Source organism: Macaca thibetana, chromosome 5 (genome assembly GCF_024542745.1).
Source record: "Macaca thibetana thibetana isolate TM-01 chromosome 5, ASM2454274v1, whole genome shotgun sequence".
Classification (NCBI taxonomy): domain Eukaryota; kingdom Metazoa; phylum Chordata; class Mammalia; order Primates; family Cercopithecidae; genus Macaca; species Macaca thibetana.
The window spans coordinates 37,338,360-37,359,539 of record NC_065582.1 but is presented as its reverse complement, the minus strand read 5'-3'; the positions used below and the strand labels follow the sequence as shown (position 1 = coordinate 37,359,539).

General features: G+C 35.5%; 2 protein-coding genes and 1 pseudogene across 9 annotated transcripts in view; 1 reads left to right on the top strand and 2 right to left on the bottom strand.

The window, feature by feature from the left end:
- Positions 1-21,180, bottom strand: part of LOC126954972 (peptidyl-prolyl cis-trans isomerase FKBP1A) — a 1,061,339-nt gene that overhangs the window by 449,079 nt on the left and 591,080 nt on the right. The gene's annotated exons all lie outside the window — the stretch shown is intronic.
- LOC126954384 (uncharacterized) overlaps positions 1-21,180 on the top strand; it is a 545,369-nt pseudogene that overhangs the window by 454,631 nt on the left and 69,558 nt on the right. The window lies entirely within an intron of this gene.
- Positions 1-21,180, bottom strand: part of FBXW7 (F-box and WD repeat domain containing 7) — a 209,966-nt gene that overhangs the window by 122,378 nt on the left and 66,408 nt on the right. Inside the window, exon 1 of one of the 7 annotated variants that reach the window (XM_050791067.1) lies at positions 1,466-5,598. The exons of the other annotated variants lie outside the window; for them this stretch is intronic. The gene's annotated coding sequence lies outside the window, so the exon portion shown is untranslated. Of the gene's footprint in view, positions 1-1,465; positions 5,599-21,180 lie in introns of those variants that run through there. 7 annotated transcript variants of the gene reach the window in all.

Below are 21,180 nucleotides of genomic sequence, written 5' to 3'. Positions count from 1 at the left end.
ACCTGTTGAATAATAAATGATTACAAATACCAGTGTTTAAATTATATTCAATCTTCCATAATTAATGTTTAAAGTATCTGAATTAAAGGAAATGTGCAGACTAGCACAGATAATATTTTCAACTTTCTATAAACACTAAGGCTTCAAATACTATGGGTGACTATTTGAGTATATCAAAAAGGAAAGTTCTCTTAACATGGTGATTTGAATACCACATGTGATGACAATTTTATGCTCAGTTTCTACTATAGTAAATTGTTAATGTTATTTAATTTTTGTAAATGTTTTTAGATGTGGTTGAGAGAAACGGTGTCTCTATCATCGCAAGAACATATATAGGGAATGATAAAGAATTCCGTATTTTTATGTGGCGGAATCTGTATAAAACACTTTACATGAGGTAGTGGTATTGGTGAGGACGTGAGTGGAAGAGAGTTTGTTTTCTAATATAACACCATCAGCAAAACTTTTAAGTAACCAAGTCTTTGACAGCATCTGAGTTTCTATTTTACAGTTAGCAATATTCCTACACTTCTATATTTGAACCAATTATTTGTTTAAAAGGCATAGAAGAGGAAAACAAAAATTATTTTAAAATAATCACTTTGAAATTTATAATACTGGATATTAGATTTTTAATTTGCTATATCCTTAAACACTACTTTAAAATAGCTTTATATATCCTCATCAGTATCCCTTAGAAGTAATACAACTCCTATTTCCTGAATAGTGCTGTACCCATGAAACCACTAAGAAAGTAAAAGACCAAAAAAGGATGCAAAACAACCGTGGTACAACTCAAAGAGGTCAAGAACCTTACCATCATTCTAATTACAGCTAGAGTTTGAAGCTAATGAAATTTACGAATGTGAGGAATATTCCACTTCATTTAGATAACATAGCATAATCACCAATAACTCTCATATTTGAGAGATATACTCTCATGGTCAATACCAGAATATGTTGATGCTGAGCTAGGAATATGGAGCAGAAAAACTATGAATTGATGAGTGAAAATAATATATAATCTCTAAAATTTCATGAGGGCACACAACCATCAAATTACTGAGGCTACACACAAAACTTGAAAGAAAGAAAATGAGAAAGAAAAACTAATCTAATCTTTAAAATAAGTGCTGCTGCTTTAAGTGGCCGGCAGTCTCACATAAACTCCAGGCTGAAATCACAACATCCATTAGAGTGCTCCACAGCTCAGAGCAAGCAAGCAAGTGGTTGTCAGTGCAGCTAGTAAATCACCTGATCCTATTACAAAATCAATTACTGCAGTGCATTTCCATTGCTACACAATCTGATGATGACAAAATGATATTGGATATCTACTGCAAGGTCAAGAAAACTGCTAAGAACATCTTTAATTGGTCTTTTATTTTTAATCATTTGGTCCTAGTCATAATGCATCCATTTTCATTGCATATTTTTATCTGAAATAAATCTGTGTAGTTACCTTTGGTTGCCTGGGACATTCGATGGATAATCTCTGCAACTGGTCTGATGTATGGCTACAAGAGAACAAATCGGAGCAGCAGGTCGAACGGCTCAACCTCTTCATTAAAGAAGAAATAATGCTGCAGCCACAGCCACACATTGACTTGCTCAATGGATGAGAACTTGACTTAAAAAATCAGAACTGGTGATGTCACGTATATACTCAAAATTGTCAAATTGCCTCATTCTGCAGCTCTTTGGCTGAAAGAAACACTGCTAAAAAAGAATAAAACAACAGCTTTGCTACAGAAGATGCCAGCCACAAACTCATCACCAAGAAAAACTCAATATTAAAAACAGAAGTCTCCCAGTTACTCTTTAGAAAGAAGGTAAGGTGCTTTAATATTTTAAATTGTTTTATATTAAAGCCCAAGTACTTAACAAAGGAGCAAACTCAAGATAAGACACCCCAAAATTATACTAACCACTTTCTGCCTTCCATCAATTTAGATCTGTTTGCCTACTCCTTCAGCTCGGCCTATCCAACCTGTTCCCTCTGTAAATGCACACTATTTCAACAACCAACAGGAATGAGCTCCACCCCTCCCCATCTCCACACACACTGTTCAAGAACCGTTCAATATCTGGAAAAGAACTGCTGCTGCATTGCTTTGAGAAACAACAGGGAGCAAATTACTGGACGGATTCTTTAACTTACCAATCAGAACTGCTGACCTTTTATGACTCTACAATTCAAGAAGCCTGCCAAATACTCACAGTAAGAATAATCAACCAATTTTACTTTTATACTGTAGATTTATTTACAGAACTGTTTTCAATCTCGTTCAATCTACAATACAAAAATATAGGCCTAAGTATTTTTTAAATAAACAAAATGTAGACGTAGCTAATACAAATCTTTGAGGACTGATGAGAGAGGGTAGGAGGGTAACTGAATAAGACATGCAAGTAAAAATTCCCTCTGGATGCTTTATGTAGACTTGAGAAGTAATGGAACAATAAAAATCTATAGCAAAAATATTGGTGCAGATAATGATGTAATAAACAAGCTGGAGAATCCAAGGTGGCTCCTGCTATCATAAATGTTAGAAGAGTTTTAATGAGAAAAAAAGGACATATGGCTATATAGGTAGGTATTGACAACAAGTAAAAAGCCATCAAAAACCTCATTGTTTTGATACTGAATTTTCTCCCACTTACTTATCTGCATTTCATTTAAAAGATTATTTTAAAAACCATGAACCACCCTGAAAACATAAGCAACAATATTAAGTATGTTAGCTATACTATAATATCTTTTATATTTAAGCATTTTACCTTTGCCAAAAATGCACAAAGATATCTGTCTATACCACATAATTAATCCACATTACAATTTCCAGGACAAGGGAGGGTCACATTAATACAAATACTTTATAGTCTTCCCAAATAATCATACTTCAAATTACTATAACTTAAATGAACATTCACAGACCAATGATTGCTAATGTAATAGCACCCTTTTTGGGGAAGATAGTCTAAAAACTAAATAATAGACACCTTGAATTAAAGTACGTATTTTAAAACTTCCCATTGTCTGTGGCACTGAAAGGTTTCTTATTTGTGTATGCAACATGCTCAATTTCTTCCCTGGTTTAAAGCTAAAAAGATCCAGCACTGCTTCTGCCTTCACCTTGCACTGCCCTTTTGATATTCATGTTATACTTAAATCAATTTCCAGAATATCTAAAAACAGGCATGCATTTCACATTCAATTTTTTAAAAATCCTTTGGTAGATAAAGGCTATGGAAACAAACAAGAACAATAATGCAGTAACCTTTTACTCGCCTGCTGGAGGTACTGTCTGCTGCATAGAATTTTAAATCCTCATCTGCAGATGCAATTGAGCTGGGTATTGCCAAGAACTCTGCTTTTCCTGTGCTACTGCTACACAGCTATTCATCGAAAGAGCACATTATGTAGAAAATCTGAAGTACTATCATATCTGAAATTTAAGTTTCTTAAATGAAAAAAAGAACTTCTAAAATCTAGCTATACTCCTGCTCTGTCACACTTTCAGATGCATGTCAGACACGTTAGGGAAAAATGTCCTAGTACTGCTGATGTACTCCTAACAAATGGGTAAGCCAGGGAAGCTAAGAGTAGTAATGAAAAAACGCCTCATGCTAACATAAAAACAAGGTATCAGGTATTAAAACCTGGTAGGATTTGTGTTGCCAAAAAATGTATAACCTGTCCATAATAATTTGATATCTGTATTAGTTTTCTAATTAACAAAAGCCTATAAATAAATCATGTGTCTAATATTACCAACAAGCATTAAAAATCCTTGCCATACTGCTATTAATGAAAGTTATCTTACTAGCTATTCAGTCTGCATTACTATTGTTTCTAAAGAAAATTATGAAATAAAAGATTCAAAGGTATAGAATACCTGTGAAATAGCTTGACTTGCAATGTTCCCTCCTCCTCATCCCCCACACCAATATCCCTTGGATCTTATATTAATTACAACTTAAACAGAGTATAAGCAATATGAGATATTCATTATTTATCACTTTCCTCCACATCAGCTAATTTGATGTAGAGTATTATTGATTCTTAGGTTGCAGATAGATGGAGCTGGAAGGCAAACCAACAAAGATAAGGTTTAAAAATTACTAGAAAAAAAAGCATAATATTGTTTATGAAAAAGTTTATAATTAACTTTGTCTAGGTACAGATATGTTTTCAAAGAGGAAACAACATTAATACTTGCTCACTAACGACAATTAAGGATCTTGAGTATTTCTTCAATTAATTAATACATTTGAAAGTTGCTTTCCCCTTTAATTACAAGTAACCGTCAAAACTTGTTTTAAAAATATTTAACAATCCATTTCTATCAAATAATTTTAATTTCCTTAAGATACAAGGTGATCACTTCTCTTAAATGGTAGTCTAAAAGATGTGAAATCTACAAACACAATCCTAAACAAGACATACTTCCTCAATGCTCAAATTTATTTGCATAAGCATAAACTAATTTTTATGGTTCATCTAAAGGTAAAAATGTATCAAATAAGAATCCGGCTCCCAGAACTCCCAGGACGCTGAGTCAGGTGCGAGTAGATTGCTTGAGCCCAGGAGTATGAGAGCAGTCTGGGCAACATGGTGAACCCTGTCCCCACAAAACATACAAAAATTAGTGGGGCATGGTGGCACTTGCCTGTAGTCCCATCTACTTCCTACTTGGGAAGCTAAAGTGGGAAGATCACTTGAGCCCAGGAGGTGGAGGCTGCAGTGAGCCATGACTGCACTCCAGCCTGGATGACAGAGCAAGACCCTGTCTGGGGGGGAAAAAAAAGTATCAAATAAAAACTTAGCCAATTGACACTATATTTTAAAAATTATTGTTTCATTTAAAAACACTATTTGTCACACATAGTGTCTCAGAGATGACTCCAGCAATTTTCAAAATATGAACCCTGGGAGTTCCTGAGACACTTACATGGAGTCTATAAGATCAAAATTATTTCTATAATAATACTAAGATGTTACTTATGTTTTTTACTCTGTCTCTTGAGTATACACAAAGTAAAGTTTTTGTCAGAGTATACAGCATGTAATATCCTAACAAACTGAATGCAAAAGCAGATATGAGCATCCAACTGTATTCCTGTAAGCCAGACTTTAATTGTGTAAACACGTAATTAGCTGTTATTTTTAAATAAATTTAATAAATGAAAACTATTTAAACTTCTCAGCCTTATTTTCTAATAGGGTAAATATTAAGAGAGATAACCCACATAAATCAAAGTTTTTTGGGGTCTTCAATAATTTTTAAAAGAGAACAAAACAAATTTAGAATCACTAAAAATCTTTGCTCACATTTTCTCCTTAAAATACAGAGTTGGTTATTAAAAGGACTTCAGTAATTTTAAAGCAGTGATTAGAAAAATACTCACTTTAGAACAGCAAGCATAAAATGTTTCTAAATTTTCACTGTCATTATAAAACCCAATTTTTAGCCGTCATTGTTGAGCACAATTGTTATCAGCTGTGTCTCATAACAGTGTTAAATACTAACATCTTTATTTTTTAAGTAGTAGAACAACTACAGTAGTCCATGGAGCAAAATTTAAAAATCTAGCTTATAAACATACATTGAAAAAGGAAGAATATCAGTTGTTAGGAAAACGGAAATGTGACATTATATATTTTTAATATAAAAAGAAATTATAAGAACAGTTCCTAAAACTCATCTTGCCTGTACAAATCACTAGTTTTAAGTAATTTTTTTCCTGAGAAGAAATACATAAACTTTAAATAGAACTTCAAGAACGGATTGTCTTGCAGGATTAAATAAATTAGGAGGAAAAACACTTTCAAGAATACATTAAAGACAATTAGAGAAATTACAGTATAAAAACTTAATTACTGGCCAGGCCAGTGGCTCACACCTATAATCCCACTACTTTGGGAGGCTAAGGCAGGTGGATAACCTGAAGTTAGGAGTTTGAGAACAGCATGGCCAACATGGTGAAACCCCAGTCTCCACTAAAACAACAAAAAATTAGACAGGCGTGGTGGCACATGCCTGTAATCCCAGCTACTGGGGAGACTGAGGCCGGAGAATCACTTGAACCTGGGAGGCAGAGGTTGCAGTGAGCCAAGATCGCGCCACTGCAGTCCAGCCTGGGCAACAGAGTGAGACTCTGTCTCAGAAAAAAATTTTAAAAAATACTTAATTATCTATGCTGAGAATATGTTAAATGCTTGAAATATTAAGGCTTTACAGTCAAACCGGAAAGATGATTTCTTAATCTTCTTATGCATTAGCCCACATTTTCCCCTGTAAATCCCACAGAGTTAATTTTCAAAGGGGTTCTCCTTGGTTCTGTCCTTAACCAAACCCCACATCACCCCATGTCTTCTAGAACTCTGGTCCATTCAGTCTATTCAGTCATCCATGCAGTCATTCAGATGTTTACTCAGCACCTACCACATGCTTCACAGGTATGGATAAAGAAGATGCAGTCATACAAAAACAGGCTAAAATCTCTCCTGCCTTCATTGAACTTTTATATTTCAAGGAGAAGGTACATAAAAAACAAAAAGAAATACTTTTCTAATAGACGGTGGCAACAGGTAAGGAGAAAAAATACAAGAGGAAGGATGAAATGGCCAGGAAATGCTTCATTTTCTTAATGAAAAAGTAAATCAAATTTTTAAAGATTTAAGGACATTTTTTAAATGCTGAAAGAGTGGTGGCAGCAAAAACGTGGTCAATGAACAAAATTTTGAATTTTTTCAGCACATGTTGGTTTCTAAAAGAAAAAATATTTTTAGAATTTTTTTGAATTTTTAAATGAAAGTTTTCAAAAAGTAGAGAAAAGACTATAATGAACCTCTATATATCTACCATCACCTATATTTAACAGGTACTAAAATATTAGCAATATTGCTTTATCTATCTTTTATTCATTTTTTCCAAGGTATTTTAAAGTAAATTCCAGACATCGCGTCATTACTTCACTCATCCACATACATCATTATGTATCATTAAATAATTTGGCCACTGCCTTTAATGCTCACAAAATCACTATACATTCAAACTAAGTATACTTCCATGATATTAAGTAAAATACCAGTCAATATTCAAATTCCTCATCTTATTTTAAAAATGTATTTTCTAGTTAATTTGATCTAAACAGAATCCAAAGAACGACCCTTTGTATATAACTATAGTACTGCTTCTTTTATCTCTTTTACTGGAGAGTAACTCCCTAGGTTCTTCTTTTTTTTTTTTTTTTTTTTTTTTTTTTCCTCCCATGCCACTAACTTGCAGAAACCATGTTAGGTGTCTCATATTCTGAAATTGTCCGTGTTTCTTCACTGTGTCACTTATCTTGTACCCCAATCTCCAATATATCCTACAAATAACTTTCTTTTTCTTTTTGTTATTTTTTTATTTTGCCTACAAATAACTTTTGATAATGACTATTCCAAATTCCAACCTGAAGAGAAATACTAAAAATATAGCATCAGACACAGGAGCTCTTCTAATTCCAGAGAAGTACTTTAAGTCTACTGGAAATTTTCAAACACTAGTTGAACTGAATGCAAAAAAATTTTAACAGGGTGCAATAGCTCTGAAAGGACAGAAGAGGGAACTATAATATTTAGGAATTCCACACTAAACAGCCGTTTTTAAAAAAATTTAAACACTGACTTTCAACTTGGCAGTAGCTAAAAATGTAGAAATAATTACTTTTTTATATATCCTCCTTCCAAAAAACAAACAAAAAAACCTAGAATGCAGAAGAAAGAGAAATGGAAGATAAGGATAAAGACTAAATGTATGGATATTTTTAAGTTGTATCCACTAATAAATATTAACCGTTAACAAGAGCTACCATTTAATATTATTCTACCAAACAATGCACTTCCATTGTCCAAATCAATAATTAAAAAAAGCATATGTCTAAATAAAACTAATATACGTGTTTCCTTAAATAACCATTAGTTATAAATTAAAATGTGTTTTTAAAAATTATTCTTTAAGAAAAATCATCAGGAAATCCAGAAATTAAAGGTTTAAATTACATATCCATTTACTCAAAAGGAAGCTGTAAAAAGATTTAATAATGATAATATCTCAAGAATAAGTATATATAGTCTACTAAGATATTTGTTCTAAATACTGATTTTTTAAATCTAAATTTAATTTGTAAAAATATAAATCTGTCACTTTAATTAAAACTACTTTATAACAAGTACAGAATAGAACTGCAAATGTATGCATAAATGACCGCTGTTATACCCAGGCAAGACAGGAGAGTTAGCCACATAACTGCAGGACAGAATTCAGGTAAGCTTTCTGTCACAATCTAAACAAGGATCCCCTTCACTTCAGTTTCCAATAATATCTTCCTCATTTCCTTCAAAGCCCTCACAAGCAGCAGCACCTTTAACATTCACATTTCCACCAACAATCTCTTTATGATGATTTAGGTATTCTCTAAGATGGTACACATTTTCTCTACTGTGCTCCTCACTTCCTTCTGGGGCCTCACCAGCAGAGCCTTTAACATCTGTATTTCTACCATCTGTACATTCAAGACAATCTAGGTTTTCTCTATTATGTTCCTCAGAATTCTACCAGCTTCTGCCAAAACCCCAACTTCAAAGCCACTTTCACCTTTTTAGATATGTGTTACAGCAGCATTCCACTTATAGGTAAAATCTGTATTGGCTATTGTAAGAAATTACTATAAACTTGGTGTAAAGCAACACAAATTTATTAGCTCATGGCCTTAGCTCATGGCCCCTTCCCTTCATCTTCAAAGCACATCATTCCAACCTCTGCTGCAGTCATTCATCTCTTCTGCCCTGATTGGTTTTGCCTCCCTCTTACAAGGACTCTCTCATTATACTGGGCTCACCTGGATAATCTTCCCATTTCAAAATCCTTAACTTAACCACATATGCAAAGTTCCTTTAGCCATGTCAGGTAACATATATACAGCTTTTGGAAATTAGGATGTGGACATCTTTCAGGGGTCATTATTTGGCCTACCAAAATACAACACAAAAAGCATGAAATATAAAAGAAAAAATATAAACATGTATTCATCAAAATAAACTTTTGAACTTGAGAAGACAATGGTAAAGAAAAAAAGGCAAGCCACAAACTGAAAAAATCTGCAAATAGTTATCCAAAGGACTAGTATTTAGCACATAGAAAGAACTCTTATAATTCAATAATAAGACAAACAATACAATAAAAAAATTAAGTAGTCAGGCACTGTGGCTCAAGCCTGTAATCCCAGCACTTTTGGAGGCTGAAGCGGAAGGATGGCTTGAGGCCAGAAGTTTGAGACCAGCCTGGGCAACAGTCAGGCCCTGTCTCTTAAAAGAAAATATTAAAAAAAAAAAAAAAAAAGTAGCCGAGTGTTATAGTACACATCTGTAGTCCCAGCTACTCAGGAGGCTGAGACAGGGGGATCACTCAAGCTCAGTAGTTCAAGGCTGCCATGAGCTATGATCATACCACCGTACTCCAGCCTAGGAGACAGAGCAAGACTCTGTTTTATTCAAAATAAATAAATAAATAAGCAAAAGATTTGAAAAAATACTTCAACAAAAAAATATGTGAATGGCAAACAAGCATAGGTAAAGATGCTCAACATAATTTGCATTTTCCTAATGATTAATGAATACCACAATAAGACATTATTATACAGCTAATAAAACAAATCAAATTAAAATACTGACCATGCCAAGAATTCTGAGAATATGAAGCAACTGGAATGCTCATACACTGCAAGTGGTAATATAAACTGATACAAACTGTTTGGAAAAGTTTGGCAGTGTCTTATAAAGGTAAACATACACCTACTATATGACTCAGCCATTCCACTTACAGGAGAAATAAGAGCACAAGTCCACATAAAACGCCACACACAAACAATTGTGACCTTTATTTATAATAGTCAATTATAAATAACTGTTAATAACCCAATTCAGCAATAATAGCTAAATGGAAACAGGCAAAAAACAAATTGTAATATGTACTAAAAATGAATATTCCCCAGTTAAAAAAACAAAAACAAAAAGTATTGATTATTCATCCAACAATACAGGCAAATCTCAAATACATTGAGCTAGGGCTGAAAGAAATCAGACAAAAGAGAAGACACATTATATGATTCTACTTACATAACACTCAAGAAAATACAAACTGACCTACAGTAACAGAAAGCAAATCAGTGGTTGCCTGGGAAGTGGGGAGGGAAGAGATTACAAAGAGGCTTTTGAGGGTGATGTATATATTCATTGTATATATACATTGTGGTGATGGTTTCATGAGTACACATATAGGTCAAAACTCAACAAATTATGCACTAATTAGAATTCAATAAAATGGGATTTTTTTAATTAAAAAATTAGAAGATGAAAATGGAGCAGAGAAATTAAAATCTGAAAACAACTTCTCTAGTAGAATCCTAACAAACAGTCTAGAGACAAAGTAAAGAACCTCAAAGACAGCTCAAAAGATAAAAGATGTTGCACTGACACTGTGGAATTTAAGAAAGATTTCTGGATAGAACGTAAGCAAAAGGGTAGTGGTACTCAGTTTCCAATTCATTTCTCTTCTACTCGTATCTTCCCTGCCAATACTAAAAAAAAAAAAAAAAAGCTACTTCAGGAAATTCTTTTAATTTGATGTTTAAGATATACTTTCTTTTTATTTATTTATTTATTTTTTTTGAGATGGAGTCTCGCTCTGTTGCCAGGCTGGAGTGCAGTAGTGCTGTCTCAGCTCACTGCAACCTCTGCCTCCCGGGTTCAAGTGATTCTCCCGCCTCAATCCCAAGTAGCTGGGATTACAGGCACGTGCCACCACGCCCAGCTAATTTTTGTATTTTTAGTAGAGATGAGGTTTCATCATGTTGGCCAGGCTGGTCTTGAACTCCTGACCTCATGATCCACCTACCTCGGCCTGCCAAAGTGCTGGGATTACAGGCGTGAGCCACCGCACCTGGCCTAAAATATACTTTCTAAACAGGTTGACACAGTGGTCAAAAAGAAACTATACTAGTGACGGAGCACATCTATTTTCATCTTTTAAGAGCATCTAATATATTTTTTCACTTGCTTTTACATTCCTAACTCTGAAGAGGTAGAAGATATGTATCATATTAGTCAATTAAAAAGAATGAGCTAGATATACATCATCCGACATGGTAAAGAGACTATTAAGAAGTCAACACATATAGGCTCTAGGTCAGATATGTCTTAGCAGCCAATATTGTATCAGACAAGCCACCATTTCACACACATCCATTTACACATTTAAAAATGAGAGCACAGTTAACATCATGCTGGCATGTTACCACAGTCCCGTATCTACCTTTCAGAGAATCAAACAGTATGACACACATAAAATTCCTTTGTAAATCAGCTCTATTAAGACTAAACTAACTTACTTCTAACTGGGAAAAAGAGCTTGCAGTATGGATATAAGAAACTAGGCAGGAAAGAAAGAGAGGTGGGGGTAGGATCTTGTAATGAAGAACCAACCCAGCTATGTTCAGCTTGCTATGCCACTTCTATGGACCACAGGAAAGTTTCATCATAAATAAGAGATAAATAAACAATTCAATTTTTTCCACTTTATAGCACAACTGAAAGCAAGACCAATACAGCCCTAACACAGGTTGACAACCACAATTGTTCCCCAACTGACATAACTTATAGAAATTAGGATCTAACTACTTCCTCTCTGTATATTCACTCCAAGGTGCAGTGAAATGGCCCCCTAGGAGAGGTGAGGAGCCCTGCCTAGGAAAGTGGTATTCTCTACTGTCTAAGTTACTACTCAAAACAGTACAGCTAGTTCAGACTATAACTACAGCACGACTTTACTACTGACACCAGCATTCAATCTACCACAAGTGCTACAAAGTATTTAAACCAGAGAGATAACATCATTATCATCATATTTTCAAAACCATCAGCACTTCCACTTTTTCCAATCAACCTAATTCAATAAAACAGAGTACCCATTTTTACACAAGCTTCCACCTAGTAAACACAGATTTTATCACTACTCCATCTCTTTGGAGCAAATAAGGTACTACAGTACCACAGCCAAATCAGCTACAACAGTAGCCATACTGTTGTACGTATACATACACAGAGCAAACTCAACAGTCATTCCAAGACTCTTTATAAACAGCAATTAATTCATACACCCTGGTGATCAATGGAGAGTCACATCACAGGCAGACTGCCCTTATATTCATACAGCAGCGATTCCAAACCAAGGGGCAGGGCAGGAAGTACACTAGTCCCCCACTTATCCACAGAGGATATGTTTCAAGACCCCCCAGTGGATGCTTGAAACCACAGATAGAACTAAACTCTATATATACTATGTCTTTTCCTATACATATATACTTATTTGTTTAATCTGTAAATTGGGCAAAGTAAAAGATTAACAACAATAAAAAGAACAATTAAAATATAATGTAATAAAGTTATATGAATGTGGTCTCTCAAAACATCTTATTGCACTATAACCACCTATTTTCAGACCGTAGATGACCATGGATAACTGAAATTGTGGAAAGCAAAACTGTGGATAAGGGGGACTACTATATATGAAATACAGAATAGCCAAATTCATGAAGACAGAAAGTAGATTAGATACTGCCAGGGACTAGGGGAAGGGAAATGGGAAATTACTGCTTTGTAGGTACAGAGTTTCTGTTTGGAATGATAGAAAAGTTCTGGAAAAAGTAGTAATAAATGAACAACACTGTGAATGTAACTGTGCCACCAAATTGTACAGCTAAAATGGCAAATTTTATTTTATATGCATTTTACCACATTTTTAATTTTTAATTTTTTTTTTTTTTTTTGAGACAGAATCTCGCTCTGTCGCCCAGGCTGGAGTGCAGTGGCGCGATCTTGGCTGGTTCACTGCAACCTCCGCCTCCCGGGCTCACGCCATTCTCCTGCCTCAGCCTCCCGAGCAGCTGGAACTACAGGCGCCCACCACCACGCCCGGCTAATTTTTTTTGTATTTTTAGTAGAGACGGGGTTTCACCGTGTTCGCCAGGATAGTCTTGATCTCCTGACCTCGTGATCCGCCTGCCTTGGCCTCCCAAAGTGCTGGAATTACAGGCGTGAGCCACCGCGCCCGGCCATTTTTAAGTTTTTATAAACCTATTATACATTACTAAAATTAAACAATAACCTTAATGATATATGCCATGTTCATAAGTTAGAAGACTATTAATACGTTAATTTATGTCATAACACATATTAAAAATTGTACAATATGTACATTCTCAAACTCCATTATAAACCCAACAATACAGCATCATAATTTTTGCTTCAAGTTATATGTACTTGTTTTTAAAATAAGGAAAAATATAGTTTATAAAAATTAGAGTAAATTATGTATTTACTAGTTTTGATGTTGATTTCCTCCTGCAGATGGCACTTGCCATCTGCTGCCATTTCCCTTGAAATTGATTCCTTTAGAACTGCTTGCAATGGTGGTTGGCTGGTGAAAAATTCCCAGTTTTGGTTTATCTGAACATGTATTTATTTTACCTTCACTTCTAGCTGAACACAGAATTCTTACTTGATAGCTTTTTGCCTTTCAGGTCAATATACCATATTCATGGCTAGAGGTCGCCATTGTTTCTGGTAAGTTATTTCTGGCTACTTTCAAGAAATTCTCTGGCATTGAGCAATTTGACCACTTATGTGCTTACATCTGTTTTCTGTGTGTGTTTATCCTGCTCGAAGTTTGCTGAGCTTCCTGGATACGTAAATTGACACTTTCCACCAAAGTTGAGGGGGGTTTTCAGCCATTATTTATTCCCCATTTGAGACTCCATTTAGATACATGTTCAAGCACTGTATTACTCCAAAGGTCTCTCAAACTCTGCTTATTTTTCTCCATTCTTTCTCTTCAGATAGATGACTTTTATTAATCTATCTTTAACTGATTCTTTTGCCATCTCCAAACAACTGTTTCGCTTATTTAATTTCATTTCATGGGCCAAGCACAGTGGCTCATGCCTGTAATCAAAGTACTTTGGGAGGCTGACATAGGCAGATCACCTGAGGTCGGGAGTTCGAGACCAGCCTGGCCAACATGGTGAGACCCCCGTCTCTACTCTACTAAAAATACAAAAATTAGCCAGGCGTGGTGGCACACGTCTGTAATCCCAGCTACCCGGGAGGCTGAGGCAGGAGAATCGCCTGAACCCAGGAGGCGGAGGTTGCAGTGAGCCGAGATCGTATCACTGCACTCCAGCCTGGGCGACGGAGCAAGACTCCGTCGCAAAATAAAATAAAATAAAATTAAATTAAATTTAAAAATTTCATTCCATTTACTGATCTCAACCCTAAAATTCTCTTTTGCTCCTTCTTTATAGTATCTGTTTCTCTGTTTTGATCTCCTATCTATTCATTCAAGACTTCATTGCTTTTTATTTGCATTATTTTTTATTGCTGTACTGTAAATTTTATTATGTTTTTTCCCAACTATTTTTGAACCATGGTTGGTTGAATCTGCAAATGCAGAAACATGGAAACAGAGGGGTGACTGTATTTTTCTTTAATCCTTTGAACATAGGATTCCTTAAATTATTCTGACTATATTTAGGGCTACTTTAAAGTCTGCCTGCTAAATTCAATATCTAGCTATACTCAGGGTTAATTTCTATTGAATGACTTTCTTTACCTGAAAATGAGTCATACTTCCACTTTATTTGCATATCTAATAATTTTTTGGTTGAAAATGCATATTATAAATAGCAAGTTACAGCAACCAGATTTTGTTGCAATCTTTCAAAGGACCATTTGGTTTTCATGTTGTATGATTTGAATGGGCTTATACGGACTCAAACTGCAAACTTCAGTAAGTCCTCACTTAATATCGTCGATAGGTCTTGGAAACAGCAACTTGAAGCAAAACAACAAACAGCAAGGTCCTTGAATACTGTCATTTCCTTTAACTTAGTTTTGTTATAAAACTGATGAGGAAAAAAATGTTCTGTTATACATTGTTTCCTTTAAAGTCAGATTCCAAGAACCTATCAATAACGTTAAGTGAGGACTTACTGGGTGTCTCCCTTGTGGTAAGCAACAATGATTTTGCTTAGTTCTTTCACCTTCCAGCTGCTTCCTCCTTCTAATCTGATGCCCAGGGCATCCCCTCTGCACTGGGTAGTCTGGTGGTCAGTGAAGGAACTGGGCAGAGATTATACTCAGATGTGTAGCCTACATCCTCTGATGTTATCTTGCTTTCAGTGTTTGTTCCCTAAATTTTAACTCTTCTGTCAACAATATGTTCTGTGCTCTGATACCTCAAGCCAGCTGTTGGCCACGCGAATTGCCTGCAAGTTGAGAAATGCACTGTCAAAAAAAGAAGCAATCACAAACCCCACATGGTTCAATTCTTTCAGGAGCAGATTCCGCTCTTGTTTCTACCTGTTTTGACACTGGGTCCTCTGCAGTCTCCCCTATGCATGTATAGTTTCGTGATTAGCCATGATTTGGATAGAGTTCACATTCAGATTTTGGATCTTACTTATTGCTTCCATGATTTCCCTGAGTAAATTTCCAACTGTTAGGCTACCCGTAACTTCTTTCCTATGCCACTGAACGATAGGAGGCGAAAATATAAGCAAGAAAGCCACAAACATACAATTACACATTGCAGTTGGAGGCTCTCATCTGGTTTCTGCCTTCTTTGGTTACTTTCCATTGCTTTTAAAACAGTTAAAGTTTTTCTTTCAATATTTTGTCCAGATTTTATAACTGTTACCAGAAAGATGGTTCACTCAACCACTTCACTAGCATCACTGCATCCTTCAAAGAAGAATCTCAAAATTCTAATTAATGAAAAATTTCTCACACCCTTGATTTTTACTCCTTCCTATTCCTTCCACCAACTTAAAATCTTTACCTCATCAGACAAGAATTTAAAGTACTCCCACTTCCATTTCTAGTCTTTTTTTTTTTTTTTTAATCTCACATAGTACACTGAGTAATCTTTTGTCTGGCATATTACTTGTATCATTATAAAGAATGTTTTTGGCCAAGTGTGGTGGCTCATGCCTGTAATCCCAGCACTTTGGGAGGCTGAGGCAGGTGGGTCACTTGAGGCCAGGAATTCAAGACTAGCCTGGTCAACATGGTGAAACTCCGTCTATAATGAAAATACAAAAATTAGCTGGGTGTGGTGGCGGGCGCCCATAATCCCAGCTACTCGGAGGCTGACGCACGAGAACCACTTGAATCCAGGAGGCAGAGGTTGCAGTGAGCCAAGACATCACACCACTGCACTGCAGCCTGGGTGACACAGTGAGACTTTCTGTCTCAAAAAAAAACAAACAAAACAAAACAAAACAAAAACAGTCTGTGAATATCAGGAAACATGTCATCAGAAACTTAGTTGTAAGTTTCAACTCCACCACTACCCATAAAACCATAAGGAAATCACAATCTCTATGATCTTGATTTCCACCATCTGTAGACAAAAATGTCATCTTCCTCATTAGTCAAACTTAGGACCAAAATATGACAACTAATATTAACAAGTGTAGACAAGAAGTGGTCAGAGATATTACAGCGCTTGTGACATGAGAATAGGTGGACAGTTAAAACCATTATCTTAACAAAAAAAAAAAAACAAATTGAACGGATTGGATAGCTCAGATAAGGAGTTCGTTCATGATTCAAAAAGCATTTACTTAGTTCCAACCATGTATCAAGCATTGTACAAGACAAGCTTTTCCACTGGGAAGTAACAATTTTGGGGTGCTAAGGACATGGCGATTGAGATAGTGGTAAAACAGGTCACCAAGAAAAATGTGGTATTTCTGAGTCATCAACTTCGTGATAATCTACATAATGAACAGGAGACCTATTCCTCAAAATGATGTGTAATGAAAAAGAGCTAAGAGCAAAGCTTCAACCCAATTTATACATAAGTGGTATATAAAAGAAGAAAGCAATAACAAAGAAAACACATTTAGCCAGAGAGAGGAGAAAAACCATTAAGGTTTATTACAGAAGACAAAGGAGAAGTGAATGTTAAGAAGCAGCAAAAAAACAAACGCTAAAAAAGACAGGAAAGGATGAAAAGTGAAAAGACAAAGATTTAGCCATTTGGAACTCAGTTTTATCTTCGAAATAATAGCATGTTTACAGCCAGATCCATCCAGCTAATGTTTATCTACCTGGTTAAGTAAGAAATGTGTTTACTTACACTTAAGAAAGCAGAACACCAGCAGAAATAATAGCAAACTTCAGAAAGTAGTTGAATAAGAGCTGAGAAATTGGAGACACCTAGAATGGACTATAAATCAAACAACCTTGGAGATAATGGGAAGGAAGTAACGTACTTTTCAAGATTAAGTCTGATAAGGCAGAGAACCCAGCATGAAGCATAAGAGGAAGAAAAATGGTAGAAGAAAGAAGGGCTAAGATTAAAAACAGAGATAATAAGCTTTTGAAATGAAAACACTTTATTCTTTAAGACGGACTGACGAAAAAAGGGTACAAAATATGCAATGAAAAAGGAGTAAGAGAATTAGGAATCAGACTGGTCATTTGAGCACAGTAGAACGGTTCCAAATAACGTGCGAAATGAAACAGATCAAAAAGATAAAAATTACCAGGAAGGAACTTGGATAAACTAGGAAGGGAAAATGTGAATTTGTACTAGAAACCTCTCAAGACAGGAAACTGATGAAACTCTAGCAACGCTAGGCAGCCCATGAAGAGGAAACAAAAGCAGAAGAAATGAACAGTTGTAATTACATAAAATAACAGATTAGAAATTGTGTGAAGACAGTTAAAGAGAGTTTGGAAATCTCAAGTATTCAAAATAATAAAGTCAAGACGTCTATGTATGTGGCTTAATCTGGATTAAGTTTTTCAATAAAGAAGTGAATACTGAAAAAAAGCTTTTAAGAAATATTCTCTGCAATGATGTGGTTACTGCAATAACTTCACATTGGAAGAAAAAGGGGTATTACTGTTCAATGGTTTGCAAACATTTGTGCAAAAACAGTATTGGCAATTAGAATAATCCAAGTCCAGTTGAGCCTTTCTGAGTAAGATTAGTAATCAACAATCCATCTAATGAAGAACAATTTAATTGTTCTATTCATATAACCAGAACCAGTACCTCCAAGGTGTATTATGGATCAGCAGAGCAGCAAAGCTGGACATGCCCTGAGAAGCTGTGCTACCTGTTATATATGGAAGCCTCTATAGTCTCTAGTGACAAATTAGTAGCTTAAAGGGTACTTACCTTGAAGAGAAAAAAAAAAATCTCTATTGACATTACAATCCTATTTAAAATATAAATACTTAAAGAAAATTAATGTATACTCAATTATTATGATAGTAAGCACACAGAACAAGAGAAGGGAAGAGGAAAGAATACGATATAAAAGCTATTTTGCATTAATTCAGCCATAGATAGGTCACCAAAATCCTCTTAATTACCACATTTGATATAAACCATTGGAGGTAGCTCTCAATTATGTCTTTTCCTTACTTTCAAGAGTACTGAAAATTTAACAACATCATGAGTAAGCTTTTCATTTCCTTTTCCATTGCTAAATTTCCATGGAAACTATAACATAAACTATAAGAACATCAATATATAGAACAATATTACCCATCTGGCCAGGCACGGTGGCTCATGCCTGTAATCCCAGCACTTTGGGAGGCCAAGCAGGTGGATACCTGAGGCCAGGAGTTAGAGACCAGCCTGTCCAACGTGGTGAGACCCCATCTCTACTAAAAATACAAAAATTAGCTGGACATGGTGGCGTGCGCCTTTAATCCCAGCTACTCAGGAGACTGAGGCAGGAGAATTACCTGAACCCCAGAGGCAGAGGTTGCAGTGAGCCAAGATCATGCCACTGCACTCCAGCCTGGGTGACAGAGACTCCTTCTCAAAAAAAAAAACAAAACAATATTACCCATCTAATAGGCACTCAAGTGACTGTTAGCCAATGAACACCATGATTTTAAATCGACTAACAAGAATATCAGTGATCTTAGCACTATAAAATCTCATCCAAATAGGCCTTTCGTTATTTTAAGTTGACAAAGAATACTGTCAGATAACACGAAAGGTAAGAATAGTCAATTCCCCTAATAAAACCACATCTAGCGTATTTATATTACAACCACAACCTCACACAGAAAGCTAATGCTTTAAAGATGAGTGACATTCCATTGTTACACACCATTTCTCCAGAAACTAAATTAGACATTATAGGCCAAAATATCATGAAATATACCTTCAACTGACCACATAACGTCACATAACGATAAAAAAAAAATAAGGAACTAAACTGGTACCTTAAAAATTAAAGACACTGGCCGGGCACAGTGGCTCATGCCTGTAATCTCAGCACTTTGGGAGGCAGAGGCGGGTGGATCACCTGAGGTCAGGAGTTCCAAGATCAGCCTGACAAACATGGTGAAACCCCATCTCTTCTAAAAAATACAAAAATTAGCCAGGTTTGGTGGCACATGCCTATAATCGCAGCTACTCAAGAGGCTAAGGCACGAGAATCGCTTGAACCTGGGGGGCAGAGGTTGCAGTGAGCCAAGACTGTGCCACTGAATTCCACCCTGCGCAACAGAGCAAGACTCCATTTCAAAAAAAAAAAAAAATTAAAGACATTTACTTAATAGAGGAAAAACTTACATATTCCATACATAAGTTTACAAAGAAATCAAAATATCATTGCTTAAAAATAAACTGTACGATTAAAATCAGTGAGATTATCAAAATCTATTCCTTCTTCACAAGAAAGATAAGCACCTGATAATCCTTAGTCTAAAAAGCAATGGTTTCTTAAGCTATGAAATGAAATATGCAGTAATTGTCATAATAAACTAAAGTATTGATAAGGTTTGGCTGTGTCCAAACCCAAATCTCACCTTGAACTGCAGTTCTCACAATCCCCACGTGCTGTGGCGGGACCCAGTGCAAGGTAATTGAATCACGGGGATGATGACCTCCATGCTGTTCTCGTAATAGTGACTGAGTTCACACAAGATCTGATGGTTTTATAAGGGGCTTTTCCCCCCATTCACTCTGCAACTTCTCCTTGCTGTCACCATGTGTTTGCTTCCCCTTCTGCCATGATTATAAGATTCCTGAGGCCTCCCCAGCCCTGAGGAACTGTGAGTCAATTAAACCTCTTTCCTTTATAAATTACCCAGTCTTGGGTATATGTCTTTATTAGCAGCATGAGAACAGACTAAAAACACCTATTAAGGATGGCCCCTCCCTTCTTCAATCCAAGAAAAACTACATAAATTCACAAGACTAATATCAATAAACATATCACGCACAGCTAATATTTTCACAGTAACACATGGGATCAAAACATAGGTTTTGCTTAAAACAATTAGCTGAGGAACTGAAGCACAAATACAAGGATAATTGCCTCCTTTGGGCTTTGACTGTCAAACACAGAAAATGCCAATGCTTTTTTGTAGTCCTATGACAATTAAAACTTTGTCATAGACCTAGGCTATCAATGAGTATTTATTTAAAAACAAATCTGCAATATAACACCAAAAGAACAAGCAACAAAAGGAAAAACAGATCAGTTGAACTTCAGAATTAAAACTTTTCTGCTTCAAAGGACACCATCATAAAAAGTAAAGAGATAATCCATAGGAGAAAATATTTGCAAATCATATATGTGATGAAGGACTAGTTTCCAGAAGATATAAAGAATGTTTACAATATTCAACATTAAAAAGATAATCCATTATTTTTAAATGGGCAAAGGAGTTGAAAAGATATTTCTCCAAAGAAGATACACGGTCAATAAGCATGTGAAATGATGCTTATCATTAGTCATTATCAAAATCAAAATCAAAATCACAATGAGATACAACTTCATACCTACTAGAATGGCTGAAATACAAAAGACTGACAATAAGTGTTTATGAGGATGTGAAGAAATTACAATCCTCATACATTGTTGGTGGCCCTGTAAAATGGTACAGCCATTTTGACAGTTCCTCAAAGAGTTACACACAGTTACTATATTTTCGAGCAATGCCACCCCATCCAAATATACTCAAAAACATATCTATACAAAACTTATATAAGAATGTTCATAGAAAAGCATTCCTAATAGCCAAAAAAA